The sequence below is a fragment of the Castor canadensis genome, chromosome 10 (assembly GCF_047511655.1).
Source record: "Castor canadensis chromosome 10, mCasCan1.hap1v2, whole genome shotgun sequence".
Taxonomy (NCBI): domain Eukaryota; kingdom Metazoa; phylum Chordata; class Mammalia; order Rodentia; family Castoridae; genus Castor; species Castor canadensis.
The window spans coordinates 87689175-87705246 of record NC_133395.1 but is presented as its reverse complement, the minus strand read 5'-3'; the positions used below and the strand labels follow the sequence as shown (position 1 = coordinate 87705246).

Below are 16072 nucleotides of genomic sequence, written 5' to 3'. Positions count from 1 at the left end.
ACGGGGCTGAGCACTCGAGTCCTCGGGCGTCACGGGGCCCGCGGCCACGCCAAGCACGCACGACTCCCGGGTCTCGTCTGCTCCTGGGTGCCCTGGGCCTCTTCCCTGTGCCGCTGCTGGGTCTTGTGCCCCTGCTTGGCCTCCTTCAGACCCGACCCCGTGCTACGCGGCCACGTGCTACAGGATCGTGCCAGCAGAACTGGCCCTGGCTGAGCCCCGTACCCACCCTCCTGCCGTCCCTGGCCCTGCTAGCAAATGGCAGAGATCCTCTGGCCTCCGAGCCCAGACAAAAATCCTGATGCAGTTGGCCGAGGGGCCGCAAACCAAGGCTTCGCTTGTTCCCGCTCAGGCCCCAGCCATACCCTCTTGTCCTTCGGCTGCTCGTGTGTGGGGTGGGGGAGAGGAGGGTGCGTCCCCGTGCGTGCGTGCGTGGTCTGGGTGTCTCTGCGTGGTGTGTGTGTGTGTGTGTGCGTGTGTGTGTGTGTGTGTGTGTTAGATGCCGTGCCTGGTGTAGGTGGGGAAGAGCAAGCCCTCACGCACAGAGCCCCATCACACACTGGGGCCGGGCCGAGGGGGTCAATCTGCTCGGCCTGATTGCGTTGGGCATACATTGCAGAAGGTGGGTTTTCCAAGGCGGAGCAGAGGGTCCCGGCACCTGAGGTTGTCCACGGGGAGAATGTCTGTTCCACGGGGGCAAGCGGTCCCTTCCGTCGTGCCCAAGCCCATGTGACCCCGAAGGCCAGGTGGCCCCGGTCCTTGAGCTGACTGAGGAGTGCTTTGAGACCCGGAGGGTGGCACAGGCGACTGGGCGCCAGCGGCGGGCCTCCCTCCCTTTGAGCGGGACGGGGAGCTGCCGCTGGCATCCGGAGCTCTGGTGGCCTGCGCCCTCTGTCCCTGTGACCGCAGGCTCTGCCGTGGGAGGCGGGATCCCACGTAGAAGTCGCGCGCTGGCTGCCCTGTCTTGGGTTGAGCGACGGAGCGCGACGTGGAGCAGCACCCGACTGAGGCTCCCTGCTTCTCTGTCCCCTGGCGTCTTGCCCTGGACCCAGTGCACCACCTTGTGGCGAGCCCAGGTGTGGCGCGTCCCGCTGTGGGGCCCGCTGGGGTGCAGGACCCACTTTCTCATGGCTTCCGCACGTCCCTCCCCGCCCGCCTGGAGGGCAGTTGGGGAGCGGTCCCCAACGTGGCCTGGGACCAACCTCGCTGGTGACCCGTGTCGTGGGCGCGCGCCCCAGGAGAGTGTGGGGAGGGGAGAGGATTCGGGGACGTAGCTGTGAGGATTCGGTGTGCGTGGGTCTGGCGGGTGGCCCGGTCGGGGTCGGGGTCGTGGTCACGGTGGGTCGTTGTGGTGGTGGTGGTGGTGGTGCTGGGGGTGGTGGTGGTGGTGGGGGGGTGGTGGCGAAGTCCCCGAAGACAAAAGGAGCAGCGAGGGAGGGAGGAGCAAAAGCCTACAGCACCCGGTATTCCCAGGCGGTCTCCCATCCAAGTACTAACCAGGCCCGACCCTGCTTAGCTTCCGAGATCAGACGAGATCGGGCGCGTTCAGGGTTGTATGGCCGTAGACGTTAGCCGCCGCCTCCGGGAGCCCCAAGAGCCTGCCGAGGGCCCCGGCGTGCGTCTCCACGCTGCTCTCCTGGCACGGCTGGGAGTCCGGGTGGGGGCTGGCAGCCCGGGGCCAGCGGCCAGAGGCCCCGCGCGCCTGCTCGGGCAGCCGGTCTCGCCCAGGTGGCCGCTGGGTGGCTTTCTTCCCGAGGTGTCCTGCTGCCTGGACGAGGGTCAAGTTTTCTCGGGGGAAAATTTCTCAGTGCTCTCGGGCGCTTGTTCTTCTGGGAATGTCCACTGCTGTGGCCAAGGCGGGGGACGCACAGCTCGGGCCAGGGCAAGCAGCCGCCCTCCTCCGTCGCCTCCTGGAGCCGTATCCTTGGGTGGGTGCGTGGCTCCCAGCGGAGGTCTCGGGGACCCTTCCGGCCCTCTTCGTCCGGAAAGCGCCACTGCCCCTCCAGCCCATCAGGAAAACGGCAGCCGCGCCCTTCGCCGACCCGCTCCGCCCTCCTCCACACTCAGGGCCTGGGGCTGCGGGGCTGAATCGTGAGGCTTTCCAGCCCAGGACTTCACCTCTGGCCCCTTTCACACCCGGGATCTTGGGAAGAAGAAACAAAACCAAACACAGCCAAAGCCATCTCCTCCGACCCGGGGCCCCTCCACATCCCTTCCGATCCCGGGTTCCTGCCGGCCTCCCGGGGCGTTTCTCCCAGGCAGGCCTTCGCGGCCACTACACGGGGCTGAGCACTCGAGTCCTCGGGCGTCACGGGGCCCGCGGCCACGCCAAGCACGCACGACTCCCGGGTCTCGTCTGCTCCTGGGTGCCCTGGGCCTCTTCCCTGTGCCGCTGCTGGGTCTTGTGCCCCTGCTTGGCCTCCTTCAGACCCGACCCCGTGCTACGCGGCCACGTGCTACAGGATCGTGCCAGCAGAACTGGCCCTGGCTGAGCCCCGTACCCACCCTCCTGCCATCCCTGGCCCTGCTAGCAAATGGCAGAGATCCTCTGGCCTCCGAGCCCAGACAAAAATCCTGATGCAGTTGGCCGAGGGGCCGCAAACCAAGGCTTCGCTTGTTCCCGCTCAGGCCCCAGCCATACCCTCTTGTCCTTCGGCTGCTCGTGTGTGGGGTGGGGGAGAGGAGGGTGCGTCCCCGTGCGTGCGTGCGTGGTCTGGGTGTCTCTGCGTGGTGTGTGTGTGTGTGTGTGTGTGTGTGTGTGTTAGATGCCGTGCCTGGTGTAGGTGGGGAAGAGCAAGCCCTCACGCACAGAGCCCCATCACACACTGGGGCCGGGCCGAGGGGGTCAATCTGCTCGGCCTGATTGCGTTGGGCATACATTGCAGAAGGTGGGTTTTCCAAGGCGGAGCAGAGGGTCCCGGCACCTGAGGTTGTCCACGGGGAGAATGTCTGTTCCACGGGGGCAAGCGGTCCCTTCCGTCGTGCCCAAGCCCATGTGACCCCGAAGGCCAGGTGGCCCCGGTCCTTGAGCTGACTGAGGAGTGCTTTGAGACCCGGAGGGTGGCACAGGCGACTGGGCGCCAGCGGCGGCCCTCCCTCCCTTTGAGCGGGACGGGGAGCTGCCGCTGGCATCCGGAGCTCTGGCGGCCTGCGCCCTCTGTCCCTGTGACCGCAGGCTCTGCCGTGGGAGGCGGGATCCCACGTAGAGGTCGCACGCTGGCTGCCCTGTCTTGGGTTGAGCGACGGAGCGCGACGTGGAGCAGCACCCGACTGAGGCTCCCTGCTTCTCTGTCCCCTGGCGTCTTGCCCTGGACCCAGTGCACCACCTTGTGGCGAGCCCAGGTGTGGCGCGTCCCGCTGTGGGGCCCGCTGGGGTGCAGGACCCACTTTCTCATGGCTTCCGCACGTCCCTCCCCGCCCACCTGGAGGGCAGTTGGGGAGCGGTCCCCAACGTGGCCTGGGACCAACCTCGCTGGTGACCCGTGTCACGGGCGCGCGCCCCAGGAGAGTGTCGGGAGGGGAGAGGATTCGGGGACGTAGCTGTGAGGATTCGGTGTGCGTGGGTCTGGCGGGTGGCCCGGACGGGGTCGGGGTCGTGGTCACGGTGGGTCGTTGTGGTGGTGGTGGTGGTGGTGGTGCTGGGGGTGGTGGTGGTGGGGGGGGGGGTGGTGGCGAAGTCCCCGAAGACAAAAGGAGCAGCGAGGGAGGGAGGAGCAAAAGCCTACAGCACCCGGTATTCCCAGGCGGTCCCCCATCCAAGTACTAACCAGGCCCGACCCTGCTTAGCTTCCGAGATCAGACGAGATCGGGCGCGTTCAGGGTGGTATGGCCGTAGACGCTAGCCGCCGCCTCCGGGAGCCCCAAGAGCCTGCCGAGGGCCCCGGCGTGCGTCTCCACGCTGCTCTCCTGGCACGGCTGGGAGTCCGGGTGGGGGCTGGCAGCCCGGGGCCAGCGGCCAGAGGCCCCGCGCGCCTGCTCGGGCAGCCGGTCTCGCCCAGGTGGCCGCTGGGTGGCTTTCTTCCCGAGGTGTCCTGCTGCCAGGACGAGGGTCAAGTTTTCTCGGGGGAAAATTTCTCAGTGCTCTCGGGCGCTTGTTCTTCTGGGAATGTCCACTGCTGTGGCCAAGGCGGGGGACGCACAGCTCGGGCCAGGGCAAGCAGCCGCCCTCCTCCGTCGCCTCCTGGAGCCGTATCCTTGGGTGGGTGCGTGGCTCCCAGCGGAGGTCTCGGGGACCCTTCTGGTCCTCTTCGTCCGGAAAGCGCCACTGCCCCTCCAGCCCATCAGGAAAACGGCAGCCGCGCCCTTCGCCGACCCGCTCCGCCCTCCTCCACACTCAGGGCCTGGGGCTGCGGGGCTGAATCGTGAGGCTTTCCAGCCCAGGACTTCACCTCTGGCCCCTTTCACACCCGGGATCTTGGGAAGAAGAAACAAAACCAAACACAGACAAAGCCATCTCCTCCGACCCGGGGCCCCTCCACATCCCTTCCGATCCCGGGTTCCTGCAGGCCTCCCGGGGCGTTTCTCCCAGGCAGGCCTTCGCGGCCACTACACGGGGCTGAGCACTCGAGTCCTCGTGCATCACGGGGCCCGCGGCCACGCCAAGCACGCACGACTCCCGGGTCTCGTCTGCTCCTGGGTGTCCTGGGCCTCTTCCCTGTGCCGCTGCTGGGTCTTGTGCCCCTGCTTGGCCTCCTTCAGACCCGGCCCCGTGCTACGCGGCCACGTGCTACAGGATCTTGCCAGCAGAACTGGCCCTGGCTGAGCCCCGTACCCACCCTCCTGCCATCCCTGGCCCTGCTAGCAAATGGCAGAGATCCTCTGGCCTCCGAGCCCAGACAAAAATCCTGATGCAGTTGGCCGAGGGGCCGCAAACCAAGGCTTCGCTTGTTCCCGCTCAGGCCCCAGCCATACCCTCTTGTCCTTCGGCTGCTCGTGTGTGGGGTGGGGGAGAGGAGGGTGCGTCCCCGTGCGTGCGTGCGTGGTCTGGGTGTCTCTGCGTGGTGTGTGTGTGTGTGTGTGTGTGTGTGTGTGTGTTAGATGCCGTGCCTGGTGTAGGTGGGGAAGAGCAAGCCCTCACGCACAGAGCCCCATCACACACTGGGGCCGGGCCGAGGGGGTCAATCTGCTCGGCCTGATTGCGTTGGGCATACATTGCAGAAGGTGGGTTTTCCAAGGCGGAGCAGAGGGTCCCGGCACCTGAGGTTGTCCACGGGGAAAATGTCTGTTCCACAGGGGCAAGCGGTCCCTTTCGTCGTGCCCAAGCCCATGTGACCCCGAAGGCCAGGTGGCCCCGGTCCTTGAGCTGACTGAGGAGTGCTTTGAGACCCGGAGGGTGGCACAGGCGACTGGGCGCCAGCGGCGGCCCTCCCTCCCTTTGAGCGGGACGGGGAGCTGCCGCTGGCATCCGGAGCTCTGGCGGCCTGCGCCCTCTGTCCCTGTGACCGCAGGCTCTGCCGTGGGAGGCGGGATCCCACGTAGAGGTCGCGCGCTGGTTGCCCTGTCTTGAGTTGAGCGACGGAGCGCGACGTGGAGCAGCACCCGACTGAGGCTCCCTGCTTCTCTGTCCCCTGGCGTCTTGCCCTGGACCCAGTGCACCACCTTGTGGCGAGCCCAGGTGTGGCGCGTCCCGCTGTGGGGCCCGCTGGGGTGCAGGACCCACTTTCTCATGGCTTCCGCACGTCCCTCCCCGCCCGCCTGGAGGGCAGTTGGGGAGCGGTCCCCAACGTGGCCTGGGACCAACCTCGCTGGTGACCCGTGTCGCGGGCGCGTGCCCCAGGAGAGTGTGGGGAGGGGAGAGGATTCGGGGACGTAGCTGTGAGGATTCGGTGTGCGTGGGTCTGGCGGGTAGCCCGGACGGGGTCGGGGTCGTGGTCACGGTGGGTCGTTGTGGTGGTGGTGGTGGTGGTGGTGCTGGGGGTGGTGGTGGTGGTGGGGGGGGTGGTGGCGAAGTCCCCGAAGACAAAAGGAGCAGCGAGGGAGGGAGGAGCAAAAGCCTACAGCACCCGGTATTCCCAGGCGGTCTCCCATCCAAGTACTAACCAGGCCCGACCCTGCTTAGCTTCCGAGATCAGACGAGATCGGGCGCGTTCAGGGTGGTATGGCCGTAGACGCTAGCCGCCGCCTCCGGGAGCCCCAAGAGCCTGCCGAGGGCCCCGGCGTGCATCTCCACGCTGCTCTCTTGGCATGGCTGGGAGTCCGGGTGGGGGCTGGCAGCCCGGGGCCAGCGGCCAGAGGCCCCGGGCGCCTGCTCGGGCAGCCGGTCTCGCCCAGGTGGCCGCTGGGTGGCTTTCTTCCCGAGGTGTCCTGCTGCCAGGACGAGGGTCAAGTTTTCTCGGGGGAAAATTTCTCAGTGCTCTCGGGCGCTTGTTCTTCTGGGAATGTCCACTGCTGTGGCCAAGGCGGGGGACGCACAGCTCGGGCCAGGGCAAGCAGCCGCCCTCCTCCGTCGCCTCCTGGAGCCGTATCCTTGGGTGGGTGCGTGGCTCCCAGCGGAGGTCTCGGGGACCCTTCCGGTCCTCTTCGTCCGGAAAGCGCCACTGCCCCTCCAGCCCATCAGGAAAACGGCAGCCGCGCCCTTCGCCGACCCGCTCCGCCCTCCTCCACACTCAGGGCCTGGGGCTGCGGGGCTGAATCGTGAGGCTTTCCAGCCCAGGACTTCACCTCTGGCCCCTTTCACACCCGGGATCTTGGGAAGAAGAAACAAAACCAAACACAGCCAAAGCCATCTCCTCCGACCCGGGGCCCCTCCACATCCCTTCCGATCCCGGGTTCCTGCCGGCCTCCCGGGGCGTTTCTCCCAGGCAGGCCTTCGCGGCCACTACACGGGGCTGAGCACTCGAGTCCTCGGGCGTCACGGGGCCCGCGGCCACGCCAAGCACGCACGACTCCCGGGTCTCGTCTGCTCCTGGGTGCCCTGGGCCTCTTCCCTGTGCCGCTGCTGGGTCTTGTGCCCCTGCTTGGCCTCCTTCAGACCCGACCCCGTGCTACGCGGCCACGTGCTACAGGATCGTGCCAGCAGAACTGGCCCTGGCTGAGCCCCGTACCCACCCTCCTGCCATCCCTGGCCCTGCTAGCAAATGGCAGAGATCCTCTGGCCTCCGAGCCCAGACAAAAATCCTGATGCAGTTGGCCGAGGGGCCGCAAACCAAGGCTTCGCTTGTTCCCGCTCAGGCCCCAGCCATACCCTCTTGTCCTTCGGCTGCTCGTGTGTGGGGTGGGGGAGAGGAGGGTGCGTCCCCGTGCGTGCGTGCGTGGTCTGGGTGTCTCTGCGTGGTGTGTGTGTGTGTGTGTGTGTGTGTGTGTGTTAGATGCCGTGCCTGGTGTAGGTGGGGAAGAGCAAGCCCTCACGCACAGAGCCCCATCACACACTGGGGCCGGGCCGAGGGGGTCAATCTGCTCGGCCTGATTGCGTTGGGCATACATTGCAGAAGGTGGGTTTTCCAAGGCGGAGCAGAGGGTCCCGGCACCTGAGGTTGTCCACGGGGAGAATGTCTGTTCCACGGGGGCAAGCGGTCCCTTCCGTCGTGCCCAAGCCCATGTGACCCCGAAGGCCAGGTGGCCCCGGTCCTTGAGCTGACTGAGGAGTGCTTTGAGACCCGGAGGGTGGCACAGGCGACTGGGCGCCAGCGGCGGCCCTCCCTCCCTTTGAGCGGGACGGGGAGCTGCCGCTGGCATCCGGAGCTCTGGCGGCCTGCGCCCTCTGTCCCTGTGACCGCAGGCTCTGCCGTGGGAGGCGGGATCCCACGTAGAGGTCGCACGCTGGCTGCCCTGTCTTGGGTTGAGCGACGGAGCGCGACGTGGAGCAGCACCCGACTGAGGCTCCCTGCTTCTCTGTCCCCTGGCGTCTTGCCCTGGACCCAGTGCACCACCTTGTGGCGAGCCCAGGTGTGGCGCGTCCCGCTGTGGGGCCCGCTGGGGTGCAGGACCCACTTTCTCATGGCTTCCGCACGTCCCTCCCCGCCCGCCTGGAGGGCAGTTGGGGAGCGGTCCCCAACGTGGCCTGGGACCAACCTCGCTGGTGACCCGTGTCGCGGGCGCGCGCCCCAGGAGAGTGTGGGGAGGGGAGAGGATTCGGGGACGTAGCTGTGAGGATTCGGTGTGCGTGGGTCTGGCGGGTGGCCCGGACGGGGTCGGGGTCGTGGTCACGGTGGGTCGTTGTGGTGGTGGTGATGGTGGTGGTGCTGGGGGTGGTGGTGGTGGTGGGGGGGTGGTGGCGAAGTCCCCGAAGACAAAAGGAGCAGCGAGGGAGGGAGGAGCAAAAGCCTACAGCACCCGGTACTCCCAGGCGGTCTCCCATCCAAGTACTAACCAGGCCCGACCCTGCTTAGCTTCCGAGATCAGACGAGATCGGGCGCGTTCAGGGTGGTATGGCCGTAGACGCTAGCCGCCGCCTCCGGGAGCCCCAAGAGCCTGCCGAGGGCCCTGGCGTGCGTCTCCACGCTGCTCTCCTGGCACGGCTGGGAGTCCGGGTGGGGGCTGGCAGCCCGGGGCCAGCGGCCAGAGGCCCCGCGCGCCTGCTCGGGCAGCCGGTCTCGCCCAGGTGGCCGCTGGGTGGCTTTCTTCCCGAGGTGTCCTGCTGCCAGGACGAGGGTCAAGTTTTCTCGGGGGAAAATTTCTCAGTGCTCTCGGGCGCTTGTTCTTCTGGGAATGTCCACTGCTGTGGCCAAGGCGGGGGACGCACAGCTCGGGCCAGGGCAAGCAGCCGCCCTCCTCCGTCGCCTCCTGGAGCCGTATCCTTGGGTGGGTGCGTGGCTCCCAGCGGAGGTCTCGGGGACCCTTCCGGTCCTCTTCGTCCGGAAAGCGCCACTGCCCCTCCAGCCCATCAGGAAAACGGCAGCCGCGCCCTTCGCCGACCCGCTCCGCCCTCCTCCACACTCAGGGCCTGGGGCTGCGGGGCTGAATCGTGAGGCTTTCCAGCCCAGGACTTCACCTCTGGCCCCTTTCACACCCGGGATCTTGGGAAGAAGAAACAAAACCAAACACAGCCAAAGCCATCTCCTCCGACCCGGGGCCCCTCCACATCCCTTCCGATCCCGGGTTCCTGCCGGCCTCCCGGGGCGTTTCTCCCAGGCAGGCCTTCGCGGCCACTACACGGGGCTGAGCACTCGAGTCCTCGGGCGTCACGGGGCCCGCGGCCACGCCAAGCACGCACGACTCCCGGGTCTCGTCTGCTCCTGGGTGCCCTGGGCCTCTTCCCTGTGCCGCTGCTGGGTCTTGTGCCCCTGCTTGGCCTCCTTCAGACCCGGCCCCGTGCTACGTGGCCACGTGCTACAGGATCGTGCCAGCAGAACTGGCCCTGGCTGAGCCCCGTACCCACCCTCCTGCCATCCCTGGCCCTGCTAGCAAATGGCAGAGATCCTCTGGCCTCCGAGCCCAGACAAAAATCCTGATGCAGTTGGCCGAGGGGCCGCAAACCAAGGCTTCGCTTGTTCCCGCTCAGGCCCCAGCCATACCCTCTTGTCCTTCGGCTGCTCGTGTGTGGGGTGGGGGATAGGAGGGTGCATCCCCGTGCGTGCGTGCGTGGTCTGGGTGTCTCTGCCTGGTGTGTGTGTGTGTGTGTGTGTGTGTTAGATGCCGTGCCTGGTGTAGGTGGGGAAGAGCAAGCCCTCACGCACAGAGCCCCATCACACACTGGGGCCGGGCCGAGGGGGTCAATCTGCTCGGCCTGATTGCGTTGGGCATACATTGCAGAAGGTGGGTTTTCCAAGGCGGAGCAGAGGGTCCCGGCACCTGAGGTTGTCCACGGGGAGAATGTCTGTTCCACGGGGGCAAGCGGTCCCTTCCGTCGTGCCCAAGCCCATGTGACCCCGAAGGCCAGGTGGCCCCGGTCCTTGAGCTGACTGAGGAGTGCTTTGAGACCCGGAGGGTGGCACAGGCGACTGGGCGCCAGCGGCGGCCCTCCCTCCCTTTGAGCGGGACGGGGAGCTGCCGCTGGCATCCGGAGCTCTGGCGGCCTGCGCCCTCTGTCCCTGTGACCGCAGGCTCTGCCGTGGGAGGCGGGATCCCACGTAGAGGTCGCGCGCTGGCTGCCCTGTCTTGGGTTGAGCGACGGAGCGCGACGTGGAGCAGCACCCGACTGAGGCTCCCTGCTTCTCTGTCCCCTGGCGTCTTGCCCTGGACCCAGTGCACCACCTTGTGGCGAGCCCAGGTGTGGCGCGTCCCGCTGTGGGGCCCGCTGGGGTGCAGGACCCACTTTCTCATGGCTTCCGCACGTCCCTCCCCGCCCGCATGGAGGGCAGTTGGGGAGCGGTCCCCAACGTGGCCTGGGACCAACCTCGCTGGGGACCCGTGTCGCGGGCGCGCGCCCCAGGAGAGTGTGGGGAGGGGAGAGGATTCGGGGACGTAGCTGTGAGGATTCGGTGTGCGTGGGTCTGGCGGGTGGCCCGGACGGGGTCGGGGTCGTGGTCACGGTGGGTCGTTGTGGTGGTGGTGGTGGTGGTGGTGCTGGGGGTGGTGGTGGTGGTGGGGGGGGTGGTGGCGAAGTCCCCGAAGACAAAAGGAGCAGCGAGGGAGGGAGGAGCAAAAGCCTACAGCACCCGGTATTCCCAGGCGGTCCCCCATCCAAGTACTAACCAGGCCCGACCCTGCTTAGCTTCCGAGATCAGACGAGATCGGGCGCGTTCAGGGTGGTATGGCCGTAGACGCTAGCCGCCGCCTCCGGGAGCCCCAAGAGCCTGCCGAGGGCCCCGGCGTGCGTCTCCACGCTGCTCTCCTGGCACGGCTGGGAGTCCGGGTGGGGGCTGGCAGCCCGGGGCCAGCGGCCAGAGGCCCCGCGCGCCTGCTCGGGCAGCCGGTCTCGCCCAGGTGGCCGCTGGGTGGCTTTCTTCCCGAGGTGTCCTGCTGCCAGGACGAGGGTCAAGTTTTCTCGGGGGAAAATTTCTCAGTGCTCTCGGGCGCTTGTTCTTCTGGGAATGTCCACTGCTGTGGCCAAGGCGGGGGACGCACAGCTCGGGCCAGGGCAAGCAGCCGCCCTCCTCCGTCGCCTCCTGGAGCCGTATCCTTGGGTGGGTGCGTGGCTCCCAGCGGAGGTCTCGGGGACCCTTCTGGTCCTCTTCGTCCGGAAAGCGCCACTGCCCCTCCAGCCCATCAGGAAAACGGCAGCCGCGCCCTTCGCCGACCCGCTCCGCCCTCCTCCACACTCAGGGCCTGGGGCTGCCGGGCTGAATCGTGAGGCTTTCCAGCCCAGGACTTCACCTCTGGCCCCTTTCACACCCGGGATCTTGGGAAGAAGAAACAAAACCAAACACAGACAAAGCCATCTCCTCCGACCCGGGGCCCCTCCACATCCCTTCCGATCCCGGGTTCCTGCAGGCCTCCCGGGGCGTTTCTCCCAGGCAGGCCTTCGCGGCCACTACACGGGGCTGAGCACTCGAGTCCTCGTGCATCACGGGGCCCGCGGCCACGCCAAGCACGCACGACTCCCGGGTCTCGTCTGCTCCTGGGTGTCCTGGGCCTCTTCCCTGTGCCGCTGCTGGGTCTTGTGCCCCTGCTTGGCCTCCTTCAGACCCGGCCCCGTGCTACGCGGCCACGTGCTACAGGATCTTGCCAGCAGAACTGGCCCTGGCTGAGCCCCGTACCCACCCTCCTGCCATCCCTGGCCCTGCTAGCAAATGGCAGAGATCCTCTGGCCTCCGAGCCCAGACAAAAATCCTGATGCAGTTGGCCGAGGGGCCGCAAACCAAGGCTTCGCTTGTTCCCGCTCAGGCCCCAGCCATACCCTCTTGTCCTTCGGCTGCTCGTGTGTGGGGTGGGGGAGAGGAGGGTGCGTCCCCGTGCGTGCGTGCGTGGTCTGGGTGTCTCTGCGTGGTGTGTGTGTGTGTGTGTGTGTGTGTGTGTGTGTTAGATGCCGTGCCTGGTGTAGGTGGGGAAGAGCAAGCCCTCACGCACAGAGCCCCATCACACACTGGGGCCGGGCCGAGGGGGTCAATCTGCTCGGCCTGATTGCGTTGGGCATACATTGCAGAAGGTGGGTTTTCCAAGGCGGAGCAGAGGGTCCCGGCACCTGAGGTTGTCCACGGGGAAAATGTCTGTTCCACAGGGGCAAGCGGTCCCTTCCGTCGTGCCCAAGCCCATGTGACCCCGAAGGCCAGGTGGCCCCGGTCCTTGAGCTGACTGAGGAGTGCTTTGAGACCCGGAGGGTGGCACAGGCGACTGGGCGCCAGCGGCGGCCCTCCCTCCCTTTGAGCGGAACGGGGAGCTGCCGCTGGCATCCGGAGCTCTGGCGGCCTGCGCCCTCTGTCCCTGTGACCGCAGGCTCTGCCGTGGGAGGCGGGATCCCACGTAGAGGTCGCGCGCTGGTTGCCCTGTCTTGAGTTGAGCGACGGAGCGCGACGTGGAGCAGCACCCGACTGAGGCTCCCTGCTTCTCTGTCCCCTGGCGTCTTGCCCTGGACCCAGTGCACCACCTTGTGGCGAGCCCAGGTGTGGCGCGTCCCGCTGTGGGGCCCGCTGGGGTGCAGGACCCACTTTCTCATGGCTTCCGCACGTCCCTCCCCGCCCGCCTGGAGGGCAGTTGGGGAGCGGTCCCCAACGTGGCCTGGGACCAACCTCGCTGGTGACCCGTGTCGCGGGCGCGTGCCCCAGGAGAGTGTGGGGAGGGGAGAGGATTCGGGGACGTAGCTGTGAGGATTCGGTGTGCGTGGGTCTGGCGGGTAGCCCGGACGGGGTCGGGGTCGTGGTCACGGTGGGTCGTTGTGGTGGTGGTGGTGGTGGTGGTGCTGGGGGTGGTGGTGGTGGTGGGGGGGGTGGTGGCGAAGTCCCCGAAGACAAAAGGAGCAGCGAGGGAGGGAGGAGCAAAAGCCTACAGCACCCGGTATTCCCAGGCGGTCTCCCATCCAAGTACTAACCAGGCCCGACCCTGCTTAGCTTCCGAGATCAGACGAGATCGGGCGCGTTCAGGGTGGTATGGCCGTAGACGCTAGCCGCCGCCTCCGGGAGCCCCAAGAGCCTGCCGAGGGCCCCGGCGTGCATCTCCACGCTGCTCTCTTGGCACGGCTGGGAGTCCGGGTGGGGGCTGGCAGCCCGGGGCCAGCGGCCAGAGGCCCCGGGCGCCTGCTCGGGCAGCCGGTCTCGCCCAGGTGGCCGCTGGGTGGCTTTCTTCCCGAGGTGTCCTGCTGCCAGGACGAGGGTCAAGTTTTCTCGGGGGAAAATTTCTCAGTGCTCTCGGGCGCTTGTTCTTCTGGGAATGTCCACTGCTGTGGCCAAGGCGGGGGACGCACAGCTCGGGCCCGGGCAAGCAGCCGCCCTCCTCCGTCGCCTCCTGGAGCCGTATCCTTGGGTGGGTGCGTGGCTCCCAGCGGAGGTCTCGGGGACCCTTCCGGCCCTCTTCGTCCGGAAAGCGCCACTGCCCCTCCAGCCCATCAGGAAAACGGCAGCCGCGCCCTTCGCCGACCCGCTCCGCCCTCCTCCACACTCAGGGCCTGGGGCTGCGGGGCTGAATCGTGAGGCTTTCCAGCCCAGGACTTCACCTCTGGCCCCTTTCACACCCGGGATCTTGGGAAGAAGAAACAAAACCAAACACAGCCAAAGCCATCTCCTCCGACCCGGGGCCCCTCCACATCCCTTCCGATCCCGGGTTCCTGCCGGCCTCCCGGGGCGTTTCTCCCAGGCAGGCCTTCGCGGCCACTACACGGGGCTGAGCACTCGAGTCCTCGGGCGTCACGGGGCCCGCGGCCACGCCAAGCACGCACGACTCCCGGGTCTCGTCTGCTCCTGGGTGCCCTGGGCCTCTTCCCTGTGCCGCTGCTGGGTCTTGTGCCCCTGCTTGGCCTCCTTCAGACCCGGCCCCGTGCTACGTGGCCACGTGCTACAGGATCGTGCCAGCAGAACTGGCCCTGGCTGAGCCCCGTACCCACCCTCCTGCCATCCCTGGCCCTGCTAGCAAATGGCAGAGATCCTCTGGCCTCCGAGCCCAGACAAAAATCCTGATGCAGTTGGCCGAGGGGCCGCAAACCAAGGCTTCGCTTGTTCCCGCTCAGGCCCCAGCCATACCCTCTTGTCCTTCGGCTGCTCGTGTGTGGGGTGGGGGATAGGAGGGTGCATCCCCGTGCGTGCGTGCGTGGTCTGGGTGTCTCTGCCTGGTGTGTGTGTGTGTGTGTGTGTGTGTTAGATGCCGTGCCTGGTGTAGGTGGGGAAGAGCAAGCCCTCACGCACAGAGCCCCATCACACACTGGGGCCGGGCCGAGGGGGTCAATCTGCTCGGCCTGATTGCGTTGGGCATACATTGCAGAAGGTGGGTTTTCCAAGGCGGAGCAGAGGGTCCCGGCACCTGAGGTTGTCCACGGGGAGAATGTCTGTTCCACGGGGGCAAGCGGTCCCTTCCGTCGTGCCCAAGCCCATGTGACCCCGAAGGCCAGGTGGCCCCGGTCCTTGAGCTGACTGAGGAGTGCTTTGAGACCCTGAGGGTGGCACAGGCGACTGGGCGCCAGCGGCGGCCCTCCCTCCCTTTGAGCGGGACGGGGAGCTGCCGCTGGCATCCGGAGCTCTGGCGGCCTGCGCCCTCTGTCCCTGTGACCGCAGGCTCTGCCGTGGGAGGCGGGATCCCACGTAGAGGTCGCGCGCTGGCTGCCCTGTCTTGGGTTGAGCGACGGAGCGCGACGTGGAGCAGCACCCGACTGAGGCTCCCTGCTTCTCTGTCCCCTGGCGTCTTGCCCTGGACCCAGTGCACCACCTTGTGGCGAGCCCAGGTGTGGCGCGTCCCGCTGTGGGGCCCGCTGGGGTGCAGGACCCACTTTCTCATGGCTTCCGCACGTCCCTCCCCGCCCGCATGGAGGGCAGTTGGGGAGCGGTCCCCAACGTGGCCTGGGACCAACCTCGCTGGGGACCCGTGTCGCGGGCGCGCGCCCCAGGAGAGTGTGGGGAGGGGAGAGGATTCGGGGACGTAGCTGTGAGGATTCGGTGTGCGTGGGTCTGGCGGGTGGCCCGGACGGGGTCGGGGTCGTGGTCACGGTGGGTCGTTGTGGTGGTGGTGGTGGTGGTGCTGGGGGTGGTGGTGGTGGTGGGGGGGTGGTGGCGAAGTCCCCGAAGACAAAAGGAGCAGCGAGGGAGGGAGGAGCAAAAGCCTACAGCACCCGGTATTCCCAGGCGGTCTCCCATCCAAGTACTAACCAGGCCCGACCCTGCTTAGCTTCCGAGATCAGACGAGATCGGGCGCGTTCAGGGTGGTATGGCCGTAGACGCTCGCCGCCGCCTCCGGGAGCCCCAAGAGCCTGCCGAGGGCCCCGGCGTGCGTCTCCACGCTGCTCTCCTGGCACGGCTGGGAGTCCGGGTGGGGGCTGGCAGCCCGGGGCCAGCGGCCAGAGGCCCCGCGCGCCTGCTCGGGCAGCCGGTCTCGCCCAGGTGGCCGCTGGGTGGCTTTCTTCCCGAGGTGTCCTGCTGCCAGGACGAGGGTCAAGTTTTCTCGGGGGAAAATTTCTCAGTGCTCTCGGGCGCTTGTTCTTCTGGGAATGTCCACTGCTGTGGCCAAGGCGGGGGACGCACAGCTCGGGCCAGGGCAAGCAGCCGCCCTCCTCCGTCGCCTCCTGGAGCCGTATCCTTGGGTGGGTGCGTGGCTCCCAGCGGAGGTCTCGGGGACCCTTCCGGTCCTCTTCGTCCGGAAAGCGCCACTGCCCCTCCAGCCCATCAGGAAAACGGCAGCCGCGCCCTTCGCCGACCCGCTCCGCCCTCCTCCACACTCAGGGCCTGGGGCTGCGGGGCTGAATCGTGAGGCTTTCCAGCCCAGGACTTCACCTCTGGCCCCTTTCACACCCGGGATCTTGGGAAGAAGAAACAAAACCAAACACAGCCAAAGCCATCTCCTCCGACCCGGGGCCCCTCCACATCCCTTCCGATCCCGGGTTCCTGCCGGCCTCCCGGGGCGTTTCTCCCAGGCAGGCCTTCGCGGCCACTACACGGGGCTGAGCACTCGAGTCCTCGGGCGTCACGGGGCCCGCGGCCACGCCAAGCACGCACGACTCCCGGGTCTCGTCTGCTCCTGGGTGCCCTGGGCCTCTTCCCTGTGCCGCTGCTGGGTCTTGTGCCCCTGCTTGGCCTCCTTCAGACCCGGCCCCGTGCTACGTGGCCACGTGCTACAGGATCGT

The 16072-nt window shown here is 67.5% G+C and overlaps 7 non-coding genes across 7 annotated transcripts; all 7 read right to left on the bottom strand.

Moving 5' to 3' along the window:
• Window positions 1-1445: 1445 nt before the first annotated feature.
• LOC141412798 (5S ribosomal RNA) lies at window positions 1446-1564 on the bottom strand. Its single transcript, XR_012437640.1, has one exon. It is a non-coding gene; the product is annotated as a 5S ribosomal RNA (ribosomal RNA).
• Window positions 1565-3715: 2151 nt separating this feature from the next.
• Window positions 3716-3834, bottom strand: LOC141412393 (5S ribosomal RNA). Its single transcript, XR_012437233.1, has one exon. It is a non-coding gene; the product is annotated as a 5S ribosomal RNA (ribosomal RNA).
• Window positions 3835-5987: 2153 nt separating this feature from the next.
• Window positions 5988-6106, bottom strand: LOC141411611 (5S ribosomal RNA). Its single transcript, XR_012436451.1, has one exon. It is a non-coding gene; the product is annotated as a 5S ribosomal RNA (ribosomal RNA).
• A 2150-nt stretch (window positions 6107-8256) lies between these two features.
• LOC141412471 (5S ribosomal RNA) lies at window positions 8257-8375 on the bottom strand. The gene has a single exon (XR_012437311.1). It is a non-coding gene; the product is annotated as a 5S ribosomal RNA (ribosomal RNA).
• A 2145-nt stretch (window positions 8376-10520) lies between these two features.
• On the bottom strand, window positions 10521-10639 carry LOC141412392 (5S ribosomal RNA). The gene has a single exon (XR_012437232.1). It is a non-coding gene; the product is annotated as a 5S ribosomal RNA (ribosomal RNA).
• A 2153-nt stretch (window positions 10640-12792) lies between these two features.
• LOC141411610 (5S ribosomal RNA) lies at window positions 12793-12911 on the bottom strand. The gene has a single exon (XR_012436450.1). It is a non-coding gene; the product is annotated as a 5S ribosomal RNA (ribosomal RNA).
• Window positions 12912-15052: 2141 nt separating this feature from the next.
• On the bottom strand, window positions 15053-15171 carry LOC141411608 (5S ribosomal RNA). The gene has a single exon (XR_012436448.1). It is a non-coding gene; the product is annotated as a 5S ribosomal RNA (ribosomal RNA).
• Between the last annotated feature and the right edge of the window lie 901 nt (window positions 15172-16072).